Genomic DNA, 17,563 nt, shown 5'->3' with positions numbered 1-17,563 from the left:
TCTTCTGCGCTCCAAAAATATGGACTTTATGAAACACAGAGCCGCAATTAATGCACAATGGTACGTGGACACTTGTCAAAAATTTAAGTCCTCCTCAATTCAAAATGCCCAAAACCGTTCACATTATTCTGCTGCAGGATAATAGGCTACCCGCCCACATTTTGCCAAGGTCGTTTCGAGTGCGCTGCAGAAGTTTCGATGGGAAGCCCTTACATATCCTCCATACAGTTCCGATCTCTCCCCCTGCGATTTCCGTATTTTTGGAGTCCTTAAGAAAGACGTTCGTGGCCGTCGATTTGCTTCGGACCAAGGTGACCACGTCTGGGTACAATCATGGTTCAGTACGCGACCGTAAACATTTGTCCATGAAGGCACTGGCCGACTTGTCTCTCATTGGGATAAATGTATTGACAGTTATAGAGAGTATTTACGAAATAGTAAACATTTACTTACTTTTTTCCCTCCGGTCTCGTTTTCTTTTGACTGTCCTTTACACTATCAACCATTGCTCAGTTTTGATAATATCTAAAAGTGATTCCATTGGCAGGTTCAGTCGCCGCAACGTTGCCTGTGGCTTTCTTAACACATCTATTATTGCCTTTTATTCGCCTGGACGCCATTTTAACCGACCAGTGCTCAAATTCCTCTTTCTTCACTCACAGTTATAAATTGCCGAAAATTAAGAACGCCCCCTCAGGAATGCATCCGGGCAGCCTCCACCACTAACCAAATCCAGATTAACATGTCGATCCCCCGAGGAAGGCCAGGAAAAACAAGGTCCATAGGGAAAAATAACAAGAGATCTAGGCACTAACGAAAGCATTCTGACGGCCGTATATTTCCTGCATGCGAGTTGAAGAGGAAAGGGGCGAAGCATACTTTTTACGCTCCGTAGAATGCATGTGGGGCTTAAATGTAGATATAGAATTCAAACGACAGTTTCATCTTTACAGATTTCCCTCTGTCAACATTTTACACCAAAAGTATAGTTTCACAAACTTGCTTTCACTTAATGTCACTACATTCATTTTATAGAAGAAAGTTTTCCTCAACTCTATCTTCCTCTCCTGATATTTTTTTTTATATATAACTGAGCGAGGTGGCACATTGACCAGACAACGGACTCGTATTCGGAACGATAGCGGTTAAATGCCCATTCCGTCCTCCATAATGTGAAGAGAATACTGCGATGTTTTCATCTTTCATCTCGAAAGAGAACAGTCTGTTTCCTTCCTCACTCTTCCCCAAACAGAGCTTGTGCTGAGACTCTGCTAACCACATCGTCGACGGGACGTCACACTCTATTCTTCTTTGTTTGCCTCATTGACCATAAAACATATCGGATTACAAATTAATGTGCTCAGACGCCGTAAGTAAAACGGTTAATGCATGGTTCAAATGGCTCTGAGCACTATGGGACTCAACTGCTGTGGTTATCAGTCCCCTAGAACTTAGAACTACTTAAACCTAACTAACCTAAGGACATCACACACATCCATGCCCGAGGCAGGATTCGAACCTGCGACCGTAGCAGTCGCACGGTTCCTGACTGCGCGCCTAGAACCGCGAGACCACCGCGGCCGGCGGTTAATGCATGAGTACGGACCGTGTTTGAACTTCAGCACTTATCTGTATTTCGGAATTCAGAACATTTTCTGCCTCAGTTCTGTGTAATGCAAGAAAGCGTGTACGCTCATCATTTCTGAAAACCTCAATTAACGAGATTAGCAAAGATGTAAGAAGTAGTTAACATTAGCACGAATAACAGAAATAAAAACAGCTAACTATACGCGTTATGAAGAAACATTTGAAATTGTTTTGAATATCCATATCACGATCTTTATTGCACCAAAAGCAATCTGCAATCTTCAATCAGGTAGGACACATATGACGACAGATAATTTCCGTCGCTCTCTGGCGAGACTCCACTGTGCCTTAATTTATGGCGTTCGGGGACAAATCGAATGGCGCGATAGGCGTAATTAATAGCATGTCATCAACGGCTGCAATCGAGATTTCCTGATGAGCTTGTCACATCAGAAGGCTGGATAGCAGACAACGCTGGTAGCCATTCGGTGCTCATTGTTTCTGTGACTATACCACCAAGAATGTTGTTTCTGGATTCACGAGATGGCCCATACAAAGTATGTGCCTGATAAACTTTCCTTGCATTTTGCTTTAGAAGGCAACAACTATTCACATTCTGCATTACTTATTTACACGAAGAGTGGCGTACACCATTATTTGCAACCCAAATACAGTTAATGGTTGAATATATTGTCATCTGCAGTCTAAATACTAGTGTTGGTCAAGAAAGTGTATTGAATATTGGTGTTCATGACGGAGTGAAAGGACATCCACAGCTTGGTTAACTTAGTAGTGACGTAACTTCGAAAACAGTTAAACTGAAAGATAAGTGAAAACGAATAATTTAATTAGAACTTAAGTTTTTTCAGGCAGATAAAATGCGTATTTCAAACTGAATGTGCATGTCTGCTGGTAATGTTCTGCTTAGTCTCATTATGTTGTTCAACGGCTCACTGTGTTGTCTGACGTCATAACCACGCTAAATCAACACTACACTCGTAGCTCGTCGGCCTTCGTTATCTCTAGAAACTTTGTGTTGTGACAACATACTTCAGTCATATCATAGTATTCAACTCTCACCGTCTCCCTATCTCCCCCCCCCCCTTCTCTCTCTCTGTCTCCCTCATACACACACACACACACACACACACACACACACACACACACACACACACGAACGCGCGCGCGCCCGCTCCGTGTATCGGTCAAATGTTTCTAATGGCTCTGAGCACTATGGGACTCAACGGCTGTGGTCATAAGTCCCCTAGAACTTAGAACTACTTAAACCTAACTAACCTAAGGACAGCACACAACACCCAGCCATCACGAGGCAGAGAAAATCCCTGACCCCGCCGGGAATCGAACCCGGGAACCCGGGCGTGGAAAGCGAGAACGCTACCGCACGACCACGAGATGCGGGCACCGTGTATCGGTCATGATCTATAACACCTAGAGCATTTGCTCTCGGGCACATAATAGCCAAGCCGATTTTGAGAGATACAAATTATATTAATGGTAACTTATAGTCGAAGTTCACCTGATTATACACTCCTGGAAATTGAAATAAGAACACCGTGAATTCATTGTCCCAGGAAGGGGAAACTTTATTGACACATTCCTGGGGTCAGATACATCACATGATCACACTGACAGAATCACAGGCGCATAGACACAGGCAACAGAGCATGCACAATGTCGGCACTAGTACAGTGTATATCCACCTTTCGCAGCAATGCAGGCTGCTATTCTCCCATGGAGACGATCGTAGAGATGCTGGATGTAGTCCTGTGGAACGACTTGCCATGCCATTTCCACCTGGCGCCTCAGTTGGACCAGCGTTCGTGCTGGACGTGCAGACCGCGTGAGACGACGCTTCATCCAGTCCCAAACATGCTCAATGGGGGACAGATCCGGAGATCTTGCTGGCCAGGGTAGTTGACTTACACCTTCTAGAGCACGTTGGGTGGCACGGGATACATGCGGACGTGCATTGTCCTGTTGGAACAGCAAGTTCCCTTGCCGGTCTAGGAATGGTAGAACGATGGGTTCGATGACGGTTTGGATGTACCGTGCACTATTCAGTGTCCCCTCGACGATCACCAGTGGTGTACGGCCAGTGTAGGAGATCGCTCCCCACACCATGATGCCGGGTGTTGGCCCTGTGTGCCTCGGTCGTATGCAGTCCTGATTGTGGCGCTCACCTGCACGGCGCCAAACACGCATACGACCATCATTGGCACCAAGGCAGAAGCGACTCTCATCGCTGAAGACGACACGTCTCCATTCGTCCCTCCATTCACGCCTGTCGCGACACCACTGGAGGCGGGCTGCACGATGTTGGGGCGTGAGCGGAAGACGGCCTAACGGTGTGCGGGACCGTAGCCCAGCTTCATGGAGACGGTTGCGAATGGTCCTCGCCGATACCCCAGGAGCAACAGTGTCCCTAATTTGCTGGGAAGTGGCGGTGCGGTCCCCTACGGCACTGCGTAGGATCCTACGGTCTTGGCGTGCATCCGTGCGTCGCTGCGGTCCGGTCCCAGGTCGAAGGGCACGTGCACCTTCCGCCGACCACTGGCGACAACATCGATGTACTGTGGAGACCTCACGCCCCACGTGTTGAGCAATTCGGCGGTACGTCCACCCGGCCTCCCGCATGCCCACTATACGCCCTCGCTCAATGTCCGTCAACTGCACATACGGTTCACGTCCACGCTGTCGCGGCATGCTACCAGTGTTAAAGACTGCGATGGAGCTCCGTATGCCACGGCAAACTGGCTGACACTGACGGCGGCGGTGCACAAATGCTGCGCAGCTAGCGCCATTCGACGGCCAACACCGCGGTTCCTGGTGTGTCCGCTGTGCCGTGCGTGTGATCATTGCTTGTACAGCCCTCTCGCAGTGTCCGGAGCAAGTATGGTGGGTCTGACACACCGGTGTCAATCTGTTCTTTTTTCCATTTCCAGGAGTGTATAAATATTATGGGTTGTCATCTCACTACCACGTGCTAATGTAATATGTCATATAATAAAATTCGCGGCAGGCACATTATTTAATGGACAGTAGCTGCAATAGCGCGTGGTGCTAGAAGTTCTGTGACTGTTACAAATTCTATGCGATTATTCTTGTTTGTTGCTCTTGTTTGTCATGGGAAGAAGATTGACCTCAGAGAGACCTTATTTGATAAAGAGTAATAACTGTCCGTATTTGGACGACATTTAAAAAGAATAACAGTACGCTGATGTACAACGAGATAACTGTGACTTATATCTGAAATAAAAGAAAGTGAGAGTAACTTTAAACGATGATTTTTCCTTGCGATGAAATACATGTTCTAACGTGGACGATAGCTCGGGAGAGTTGCTGACTGGTGACTGTGCAACTACACTCCTGGAAATTGAAATAAGAACAACGTGAATTCATTGTCCCAGGAAGGGGAAACTTTATTGACACATTCCTAGGGTCAGATACATCACATGATCACACTGACAGAACCACAGGCACATAGACACAGGCAACAGAGCATGCACAATGTCGGCACTAGTACAGTGTATATCCACCTTTCGCAGCAATGCAGGCTGCTATTCTCCCATGGAGACGATCGTAGAGATGCTGGATGTAGTCCTGTGGAACGACTTGCCATGCCATTTCCACCTGGCGCCTCAGTTGGACCAGCGTTCGTGCTGGACGTGCAGACCGCGTGAGACGACGCTTCATCCAGTCCCAAACATGCTCAATGGGGGACAGATCCGGAGATCTTGCTGGCCAGGGTAGTTGACTTACACCTTCTAGAGCACGTTGGGTGGCACGGGATACATGCGGACGTGCATTGTCCTGTTGGAACAGCAAGTTCCCTTGCCGGTCTAGGAATGGTAGAACGATGGGTTCGATGACGGTTTGGATGTACCGTGCACTATTCAGTGTCCCCTCGACGATCACCAGTGGTGTACGGCCAGTGTAGGAGATCGCTCCCCCCACCATGATGCCGGGTGTTGGCCCTGTGTGCCTCGGTCGTATGCAGTCCTGATTGTGGCGCTCACCTGCACGGCGCCAAACACGCATACGACCATCATTGGCACCAAGGCAGAAGCGACTCTCATCGCTGAAGACGACACGTCTCCATTCGTCCATTCACGCCTGTCGCGACACCACTGGAGGCGGGCTGCACGATGTTGGGGCGTGAGCGGAAGACGGCCTAACGGTGTGCGGGACCGTAGCCCAGCTTCATGGAGACGGTTGCGAATGGTCCTCGCCGATACCCCAGGAGCAACAGTGTCCCTAATTTGCTGGGAAGTGGCGGTGCGGTCCCCTACGGCACTGCGTAGAATCCTACGGTCTTGGCGTGCATCCGTGCGTCGCTGCGGTCCGGTCCCAGGTCGACGGGCACGTGCACCTTCCGCCGACCACTGGCGACAACATCGATGTACTGTGGAGACCTCACGCCCCACGTGTTGAGCAATTCGGCGGTACGTCCACCCGGCCTCCCGCATGCCCACTATACGCCCTCGCTCAAAGTCCGTCAACTGCACATACGGTTCACGTCCACGCTGTCGCGGCATGCTACCAGTGTTAAAGACTGCGATGGAGCTCCGTATGCCACGGCAAACTGGCTGACACTGACGGCGGCGGTGCACAAATGCTGCGCAGCTAGCGCCATTCGACGGCCAACACCGCGGTTCCTGGTGTGTCCGCTGTGCCGTGCGTGTGATCATTGCTTGTACAGCCCTCTCGCAGTGTCCGGAGCAAGTATGGTGGGTCTGACACACCGGTGTCAATGTGTTCTTTTTTCCATTTCCAGGAGTGTAGAATCTGCAACAAGGACTTAAAACATAATCGACGGCTACGCATAAAAAATGGTTCTAAGCACTATGGGACTTAACATCTGAGGTCATCAGTCCCCTAGACGTAGAACTACTTAAACCTAACTAACCTAAGGACATCACACACATCCATGCACGAGGCAGGCTTCGAACCTGCGACCGTAGTAACCGCGTGGTTCCCGACTGAAGTGAATAATAGCTCCTGACCTCACGAGCTATTTCATACCAGCTATGGTTAGCAGGCTCTTTCTTTTTTGTGTGTGAACTCTTTCATTAAAAGTATCTTAAGTTTATTTCAGCAGAAACGTTAAGTGGAGGTATAACAAACCAGAAAGGTCCGAAATTACGTTAACAATGATTATGAAATTCACCATATAGAGAACAAAGGTATTCTGTATCTGAGTTTTGATATTTGAAAGAATATTAGACTAGCATCAGATGTGCCATATCCTGGTTGCTCTGCGCACTATGTGGAGTGATTCAAAAAGAACGAACAGATTTCAGTTGTTTATTACGGACCAACTATGAAAGACGCAAACACATTGCACATTCTACTGGATAGAGGAAGGTTCAAAGTTCGCACAGGCACCATACCATATAGTCTACATGAGCACAATGCACTGTTCGAGAAACATCGAAACGGTAGTCCGTTTCATTCCACACATGAATCAACAGGTCCTTGTTTATTGAATCGACAGCTTCAACAATTTGATTTCTCAGCTGTTAAAGAGCAGCTGCCGTATGTGTAAAAAGGCTCTGCCTTTTATGTATCCCGATAGAAAAAAATTGCAAGGTACGAGGTTGAGTGACCTGGGAAGCCAAAAGCACTGAACAAGATCTTGTTATCCACCTCTTCCAATGCAACGTCGTGGTATGATGATGAGAAAATAACGCCGCACCTCAAGGTGAAAGAGCGCCGTCATGGACAAAAGTCACTGGAATCTTCGGGAAGTTGAGGAAACAACCCATTTTGCACATCAGTTTCCGTGAGTCTCTTTAACGTTCGACGACAGCGCCCGGTTTTTCTGACCCCCAGATTCGTACATTATGGCGGTTTACTTTACCCAATACGTGAAACCTCGATTCTTCCGATAAGATGAGTCGTTCGGAGAAAGTGTCCTCTGCCATATTTTGGAGAACTGAAATGCAAAATTCGTACCTTCTATTAGGGGCGCTGGGACGCAGCTGCTGCAGTAACTGTAAGTTGTTAAGTCTTGATATGCAGGCGTCATTTCACAATACGCTACAACGTTGTTTGAGCACGTTCAAGTTCCTGACCTGCCCGTCTTGTGGACTTCCGAGGGCCCCGTGTGGACGCATCTCGGATACGCTCGATATTTTCATCAGACGTGCGTGACAGATCACTGGTCTTCCCTCTGTACATGCCACCAACTTCCAAGAGTTTTGTATACCAGTCAAAAGTCTACGGGTGCATAGGCAGTTTCTTGCTGAATCGACAGCGGAATGCACGTTGCGCTTGAAAAAACGATTAAATTCGCGCAGATTCCAACACAGATAATGATATCTCTAGTGGTATAACGGCCATGGTGCTGCAAACAGAGAACAACGCAACTGTATCAAAACTTTTAACTTTCCTCTGTCCAGTGATAAGTGCAGCGTGTTTCTGCCTTTTATACACTGAAGAGCCAAAAAAACACGTACAGTTGCCTACTATAGTGCAGGGCCCCCGCAAGCACACAGAAGTGCCCCAACACGACGTGGCATGGACTTAACTAAAGTCTGAAGTAGTGACGGAGAGAACTGACACCATGAATTCTGCAGGGCTGTCCATAAATCCGTAAGAGTGCGACGGGGTGGGGATCGCTTCTGAACAGCACCGCGCAAGCCATCCCAGATACGATAAATAATGTTCATGTCTGGGGCGTTAGGTGGCCATCGGAAGTGTTTAAACTCAAAAGAGTGTTCCTGGGGACACTCTGTAGCTATTCTGGACTTGTGGCGTGTCGCATTGTCCTGCTGGAATAGCCCAAGTCCATCGGGATGCACAAGGGACATGAATGGATGCAGGTGATCAGACGGGATGCCAATGTGCGTGTCATCTGTCAGAGCTGTATATAGACGCATCAAGGGTCCCATAATCACTCCAAGTGCACACGTCTTACACCATTACAGAGCCTCCTCCAGCTTGAACAGTCCCCTGCTGACATATAGGGTTCATGGATTCATGAGGTTGTCTCCATACCCGTACACGTCCATCCACTCGATACGATCTGAAACGAGACTCGTCCGACCAGGCAACATGTTCCCATCCACTCGAAACAATTTGAAGCGAGACTCGTCCAACGACGCAACATGTTTCCAGTCATCAACAGTCCAGAGTTGATGTTGACGGGCCCAGGAGCGTAAAGCTTTGTGTCATCAAGGGTACACGAGTGGACCTTCGAATCCGAAACCTCATATCGATGACGTTCCGTTGAATGGTTCGCACGCTGACCCTTGTTGATGGCCCAGCACTGAAATCTGCAGCAGTTTGCGGAAGGGTTACTCTTCTGTCTTGCACTTCTGTCGCGTTGAACGATTCTTTTAGTCATCGTTGGTCCCGTTCTTGAAGAATATTTTTCCAACCGCGGCGATGTCGGAGATTTGATGTTTTACCGTATTCCTGATATTCACGGCACACTCGTGAAATGGTCGTAGGGGAAAATCCCCACTACATCGCTACCTCGGAGATGCTGTGTCCCATCGCTCGTGCGCCGACTATAGTACCACGTTCAAACTCACTTAAATATTGATAACCTGCCATTGTAGTAGCAGTAACCGATCTGACAACTGCGCCAGACACTTATTGTCGTTTATAGATGTTGCGGACAGCAGCGCCGTACTCTGCCTGTTAACATATCTCCGTATTTTAATACGAATGCTATACCAGTTTCTTTCGCGCTTCAATGTAGTTTGTCTGCAATAAACAATTGAAATCTGTTCTTTCTTTTTGAATCGCCCGGTAGATATTAACCGACCAAATCATTTAAATTTCGTCGGAGACACGAACATAAACGAAGCTTCGACACAGGACAGAGAACTCCTTTTGATGACTTAACTTTACTGTCTGTGAGAGTGTTTCATTATTCTACTGTAAAATATTTAGCCGTAACAGCGACGGAAGAATTTACATCTATTACAACCGGTGCAGAGAAGGGAAGAAGTTTCTAGAAAATGCACTGTGCTACGGCTATCGACGAGTACGTGGCCGGGGTAGGACACGGGCTAACAGCTGTTTGCGAGCAGACAGAAAAACGCCCGCTTATTGCGGCGCTTCGGCACGTGTCGACCGGAAAGACAGCGCAATTAGTGGCGATCGATGGCAGAGGTGAGCCACGTGTGTGCCGTCTGCCGGTCCAGACACACACACACACACACACACACACACAGTCCGCGACCTCGCAGGCTGCGACGTGTTGACACACTGACGGCGCCTGCCCACCCCACACAAAACGTCACTCAGCGCTGCAGCGCAAGGGGCGTGGCCGTGGCAGTGCAGAGGTACGGACAGTCGTCAAGTTTTAATTGTCACCTCGAAAACATAAAGCTGCGTTATAAATTTGTTTGGTTGACAGCAGGCGCATGCTTGCAGTCGTGGTACATACTGAAATTCCCGATCTACAGTACCGTACCACGCCGCCAGAGAAGGCAGCCCGTTGATAAAGTTGGTGGAAGCACAGTTTAACACTACAGTCACTACACTGCGACAGCTCGCGCCAATCCACCAGCATTCTACGCTTCTGAATGCTATATCGGATGAGTGCGAGCAGTACGATTTATATTGATCTGCAACATAGTTTTAAAATAGGGATAGTCATAAAAATGGGCAAAAATTAAAAACATGGCACCACATTTGCCTTCCCTTACTTTCCTAAGGACCCTGCAACGTATGAAACGCTACATTGCAGGGCAGTTTTTTTACGATTCTCTTGTAGCCTACAGATTTTCGCTGAAGAATGTCGTTTTCCTTTAAGAACAAAAAATAGCTACGAGATAGCAGAAGACCTGTCCTTTTCCAGAAAGACGACGTATACCTACCCAACAACGGGAAGTTTGGTTCACTATACTTCCAGCCAAATCAGTGAATCTGCAACGTAGTAAACTTGTATAGAATGCAATTTAACGTACTGAACAAGCCACCGAAACAGTATCTAAGTGAAAACCATACGGACGTGATAATAAATCGTCAAAAGTAGTGAAACTGTTTCCCAACACAAGAGAAACTAATTCTACACTTGTTTCCACATCTGAGCCACAAACGGCAAGAACCTGATGCCACATCTTAGCCGCAAACGACAGGAAAATACAACACATTTCCCTTTGAAGCAACAGTAATTTCATTTACAAAAATATTCGGGTATCTATGTAATGGTACTTGAATTACGTAACCATTGCGGCACCTCACCTCAACCTCTCGATACCAGCAATATTCTACTGTGTTTCTGTAAAGTAGTTAACATATTTCTGAGACAACATTCAGATCTGATTTCATTAATGTAGAGGTACTTTGATACATCGATATATGTATATTGTAATGATATTATTCTTATGTGAATTCTTTCTTTTGTCACTATGATCTTTGACGTACTTGTAAGTCTGATTTTTGGGCGCGTAAGCGGTTATTAGGGAGTCAAGTCTTGGTCGTCATGTTGAAAAGACACAAATTGTAGTCAGTTTATAAAATGTGAACTTTAACAGTGGGGAAGATATTTTCAAGTATGTTTTATATTGTGAAGTGATGTTTTGTGAGTTACGTGATATTGCAACAAAAGTAATAAAAAAGAAGTGTAACTTAAATTCGGAGTGCTGATTACTTTTTTTTACATCACCATTGTCTTAACTTGCAAAGTTTAATCTTCAAGAATGGTTTATGAAACACATCTATAAAACTTTTGAATATCGCAAAATAACACCTACGCCTCTTTGCATCCGAGCTTGGAATCATCACTACCTAGATTTTCGACGATTGAGTCATTCACAACGAGACCAGCGTGGGAAACACGAAAAGATGTGTGCCTAGTTTATCCATTATTTCATGAAATGACTTTATTAACTGTGCTCTAATGGCACCTGCCACATAATATATGTTTTTGCCCGAAAATGCAATATTTAGCAGCGTGAGCAACACTACAAATCATAATTAATTTTTGACCTTTGTTGTGGTAGGGTTGTTAGATCTGAAAGTCGACTGAAGTGTAATAATGGGCGAATCACTAGACGCTATACAAAAAATTTACGTTTCAATTAAAGTCCTTATCATAACAAAAACAGACAATAACACAGATATACAGTTCTCATGCATGGAATACGTGTTTAGCCGGCCGGTGTGGCCGAGAGGTTCTAGGTGCTACAGTCTGGAACCGCGCGACCGCTACGGTCGCAGGTTCGAATCCTGCCGCGACATGGATATGTGTGATGTCCTTAGGTTAGTTAGGTTTAAGTAGTTCTAAGTTCTAGGGGACTGATGACCTCAGATATTAAGTCCCATTGTGCTCAGAGCCACTTGAACCATTTGAATATATGTTTATGCTTAATTGTAGCCTACAGATTTTTACTGAAGAATGTCGTTTTCCTTTAAGAACAAAAAATAGCTAAGAGATAGCAGAAGACTTGTCCTTTTCCAGAAAGACAACGTATACCCACCCAACAACGGGAAGTTTGGTTCACTATGATTCCAACCAAAGCAGCGTAGTAAACTTGTATGGAATGCAATTTAACATACTGAACAAGCCACCGAAACTGCATCTAAAGTGAAAACCATACAGACGTGAGCTGCAATTATGCACATGTTCGAAAGTACTTCTTCATGTTCAGGAAGGAGAAATTTCGATCTCTGCAGCATTCGGGCAATGAAAGAATTCACTGGTCACAAGCGAAAATTTGTACCAAAGCCCGCTTCGAACCCAGGTCTCCTACATACTAGGCAGATACGTTAACCGCCTACGCCACATTGATACAGTGGTCGAACAGCACTGCACGTCCTGCCCAAGCACAGCTCTCCCCTTAATCTAAATTCCCACTTGCCGTGCAGTACCTAAGTAGCGTCCCCAGCTCCTTTTCCTCTCCCTGCTCGCCGCATCACGCCAAGTCCCGCACTAGGTCGGGGGAAGAGTGCTCTACGCCGAATGATCATATTGGCGTTCACGGAGCATATATATCTACAGGAGTGGTGTCTTTTAGGACATGTCCAAAAGAACATACACTACTTAAATAGAAATATTTCTTCACAAATAAATCGTCGCTTATGTCACTGAGTTACTGAGATTCGGCTGTTCTCACGTTTTTTTTTTTAATGATAATTCACGCCTCTTGATAATTTACTAGTACATGCAACGCAAAATATAGTAATTGTTCAGTTAAATACATAGAAAAATAATTAAAGACAAACATTATGCTAACGAAGCATGTGAATGCTTTATCACCGCTCGGAGCGTTAGTGTCGTTCTAGCAGTCAAACGGTAACAACTTTCGCAACAGAGAGTGTCGCTAATGTGTGTGTTAGACTTGCAATTGAAGTGGAACAACGCTACAAACAATCCAGGCTGAGTTAGTAATGGTGTATAGCAACAATGGAGCATCATGTAACGCATTGATTGGGTGGCGCAGACAATGGTGAAGAATGAACTTGTAGATCATCTCTGTGAGAATAAAGAGAAATCGTAAGAGTGTCTCACAATCGAAGCGATAGTGGATAAGGTGTAAATAAGTCAAGGACCACTTTCCAACCTCTCGTGCGACATTTTGAAAATAACGAAAGTTTCTGACCCCTGACGACTGCTCACATCCAAGCAGAAAGCTCACGGCGGCGAAGAAGCGACAGAAACGTTGCACTTGTGTCAGAACAATCTTCATGACTTTTTTAGTCGCCAAATCATGGACGAGTGCTGGATGTAACACTATCACTTTCGGGAAAAAGGTGCAAAACAAACTGGAAACTTGTAGATTCACCACCGTCGACAAAAGCGAAGACCCAACATCAACGGGCTTGCCATAATGTGGTGCTAAGAGATAATGCTTGTAAGTGGGCGCACCGTCGCAGGCGCATACTACTGAAATGAACTACGATGTTCAGAGGGCTGTCGAGACGAAGCGAAGCTGTTCAAGGCGGTGTCTGTGCTCCACGACAACGCCCCAGCTCATTTGGCACAGAACAGTCACACATCTACCTCTACATTTACAGCTACGTGATTACTCTGCATTTTACAGTTAAGTGCCTAGCATAGGTTCATCGAACCATCTTCAAGCTATTTCTCTACCGTTCCACTCTTGAACAGGTCCCGGAAAAAAACGAACGCAAACTCTAATTTCTCTTGTTTCATTACGAAGATCATTTTCTCCCTGTGTAGGTGGGCGCCAACAAAATATTTTCACACTGTGAGTAGAAAGTGGATCATTGAAATTTCGTGGAAATTCTATTTTGATGAGTTCTATATCCTAATTCCCGTATTATATCCGTGGCAGCCGGCCGGGTTGGTCGAGCGGTTCTAGGCGCTACAGTCTGGAACCGCGTGACCGCTACGGTCGCAGGTTCGAATCCTACCTTGGGCATGGATGTGTGTGATGTCCTTAGGTTAGTTAGGTTTAAGTAGTTCTAAGTTCTAGAGAACTGATGACCTCAGATGTTAAGTCCCATAGTGCTCAGAACCATTTGAACCATATATCCGTGGCAGTCTCTTCCCTACCTTGCGATGACAGAAAACGAGCTGCTCTTCTTTGAGCTTTTTTATGTCCTCTGCCAATCCTATCTGATGTGGATCCCAACCGAACAAGCGTAGCGCAAGCAGTCTCTTTAGTACACCTGTTGCGTTTTCTAAGAGTTCTGCGAATAAATCGCAGTCTCTGCTTCGCTTTTCCCCCATTATCTATGTTATAGTTCCAGTTTAAGTTATTCGTAACTGTAAGCCTTAAGTATTTAGTTGAGCTGATAGCCTTTACATTTGTGTGATTTATCATGTACCCGCTATTTAGTTGGTTCCTTTTGGTAGACTACTCATGTGGATGTCTTCCCACTTTTCACTATTAATAGTCAATTAGCACTTTTCGCGCCATACAGATATCTTGTATAAATCGTTTCGCAATTGGATCTGAGCCTCTGATGACTTTACAGGTGGCAAATGACAACATCATTTGCAGACAATCTAAGACGGCTACTCAGATTGTTTCCTAAAATGTTTATGTGAATTAAGAACAGCAGAGAGAATATAATACCTTCTTGGGAAGCGCCAGGTATTACGAGTACTTCTGTTATACTCGATGACATTTCGTCAATTGCTACGAATTGTGACCATCCTGATAAAGACATCACGAATTCATTCCCACAACTTTGATGATACTTCGAGTTCGGTGGAGAGCCTGTGACCATGGTACGTTGGCTGGGGCGACGCAGCACACACGGTGTTGAGGTAAGTAATATTATTGACTTGATACATATGTACGGTGTATTTGTAAAAAAATTTTATGTGGTTTTGGCGCTGTAGGTGTTGATTTTAGCCTTTGACTATGCCTATTTAGGCAAGCTGTTTTATATTTGTTCTGAAGAAGGCGTGGTTACCCACTCTGAAACCTAGGTAAACACCAGGTAGTTCGTGCAATCGAGGCGGATTTTTCATAATTATTTTGATACTTCATAGGTACACAATTTGATAATAAGTTGGAACGGTGTCAAATGCCATTTGGAAATCTAACAGTCGTACGGAATCACGCACGTTGCTTCTTTGGGCAGATCGCCTACGAGTTTCTGATGCTGTCGAACAGGTGCCACGGAGTTTTCTTCGCACACTCAGAAAGTCAACTCATCTTGCATCGCGAGAAATGGAGTTCCTCTATCAACTGTTTCGAAAAGGATTGCATCTGATGCCATACAGACTGCCATACTGACTGACCTCACAGACGCAAATAAGGAGGCGTGTAACACAAGTGCAGGATTTGTGCAGTGAAAAGCCAAACCAGTACGTAGAACACACTCGTGATAGCCCCAGAGTGAACGTTTTTTGTGTCTGAAGTTACCTTCCTTTTTCATGAGAAAACACTACACACTATTATGGATCTGGATATGCCCCCGGTTACATGCCAATGATCAAGTTGGAGGTATTCGCTTTCAGCAAGACAGAACTCACTACCTCAGGGAACTGCGAAATGCTCTCTATAATGACTTTAGAGGAAGTTATATTGGTCGAAGGGGGGGGGGGGGGGAGGCTACTGCATCGTTCTCCAGACTCGAGTACCCTCAATTTTTATCTCTGTTTCATTAAAGACCGAGTGTGTGTTTCCCACCATTACCAGTAGGTAAGAGATGAATTATCACCGCAGCTGCAGAAAGACGCCACATATGCTGAATAAAGTGTGACAAAAAACTGACTTCAGATGGGACGTTTCCTGTATGACCAATGGCAGGCACAGTCAGCCCAAGTTAAAATCAGAGTGGAAGTTAAAGTACAAGGGAATGTATGGGATGAAACTTACACTATTTTGCTACAAGATGTCACCTCTACTACCTGTATAAAACGTCTCAACAAAATTCTGTATATAAATAAAGTTGTAAAGTGCTTTTAGAATCACTCTTATGAATCACACTAAGAGCTAAACCATATTCAGTGGCGCTATCATTCTATAGGATGTTCGGAAGTCGGACGACCGTTGCTTCAACCGCAGCCCACGGTGTCATCGGATGCTGGTAGGAGGGTGTTGTGAGCACACTATTCTCCCAGTAGGTAATGTCAGCTACATAAAGTTAGTAGATTACAGATGCTAAAGATAACACAACACTGCACAGTGAAAACACGCCTTCACCAGGTACCTAGATGGGAAAGGATCAATCTACCAGAATTAATATCGTCTCCCCATATCAGTACAGAAGTCTAACAAATATTTATAGCTGCTCTTTTCTCTAAGTGATTTGTTTCTCAGTAACCTCCAAATATAAGCTATCTTCTTCCTACTGCTAAGTTTTCATGGGTAAATGTCATAACGTCGTTAGATGGCCAGTGCGTGTTTCACACATACTTAACGACATTTCAGATTAATACACTTAATGGATATTCCTTACATATACAGCTATAGATTTGCCGTCGTCGCCAAACGACATATAAGTTCCCGTCTCTAGAGTCCTCGAGGTCGTAATGAAGGCTAGTAACTTCCCAGCTGTACGGGAAAGCTTAGTCCCCAGCGACTGAATCCATTCAGCAGCGGGAATTCTCTTGCACCAACTTTTATGAAGACTCGTTCCGCTTACGGCGTCCCGAATAGTCCGCTAATAAAATTTCTTCCTTCTCTCTGCCTCTCTCTCTCTCTCGCTCTGTGGAATTGCCAGACTAAAGTTCCCTCCGCTAATGGAGGTAATGAAATAAAAGAAATCCACAGTCTATCCTGGGCAATAAATCAAATTTCTTTCAGAAACTGCGAAAAGCCTTCGCAGCGATTTGTAGCAGAGGGAAGTCGGCCCTGTCGCTGTCATTAACGAGTTTCATAAATTCTGGCCACTGCCGTCCAAGTTCTCACATTCATACGGACAACTTACTCGCAGTGTTGCACTGGGGTATCAGCCAAATTCACGTGCCCGGAACATCAACCGCTGTCACATGTGCATCTTTAAAGTGGCTGCCATAATACTGAAGCATCTTCCTCCAGTACCGTCCATCGACATGTACACACCGTTTACCTTTCCCTTGTATCCTAGTAGGAAGAATATAAATCACACGTGGCAGTAGATACGGTAAAGGAGGAACACGAAATTGCAGGGATTTTCATATTTTATCTCTCAAAATATTTCTTCCATTTTTCTGGAGTTTATAAACAAAACAGAAAGCTATTCTTGCAACTCGGAACGGAGACAAAATACAAGAATCGCACAATTATTACCTCTGATCGATTACGAATACATCACATACAATGGACTGTCACGTCAGGCTGACTTTGCATTAAACACCTGCAGTGAACCATATGGTGCCAAACTAAAGACAACACAATGAATCATTGTCTTTTGCAGACCGATACGCTAAGCTGGACATTCGTATTAGTCTACGAATGGCTTCTTCACAGAACTGGAATATGGCTTCTACCGTCAGTGAATGACTGCGTTTGTCGTAGCGGGACGCGAAATTTTGAGGATCAAAAATGGCTCTGAGCACTATGGGACTTAACATCTGAGGTCATTAGTCCCC

General features: G+C 45.5%; 1 protein-coding gene across 1 annotated transcript in view; it reads right to left on the bottom strand.

The window, feature by feature from the left end:
- LOC126236162 (rho-related GTP-binding protein RhoE-like) overlaps window positions 1-17,563 on the bottom strand; it is a 302,277-nt gene that overhangs the window by 191,768 nt on the left and 92,946 nt on the right. The window lies entirely within an intron of this gene.

The sequence above is a fragment of the Schistocerca nitens genome, chromosome 2, assembly GCF_023898315.1.
Source record: "Schistocerca nitens isolate TAMUIC-IGC-003100 chromosome 2, iqSchNite1.1, whole genome shotgun sequence".
Classification (NCBI taxonomy): Eukaryota; Metazoa; Arthropoda; class Insecta; order Orthoptera; family Acrididae; genus Schistocerca; species Schistocerca nitens.
This window is presented reverse-complemented; position numbering and strand designations above follow the sequence as displayed.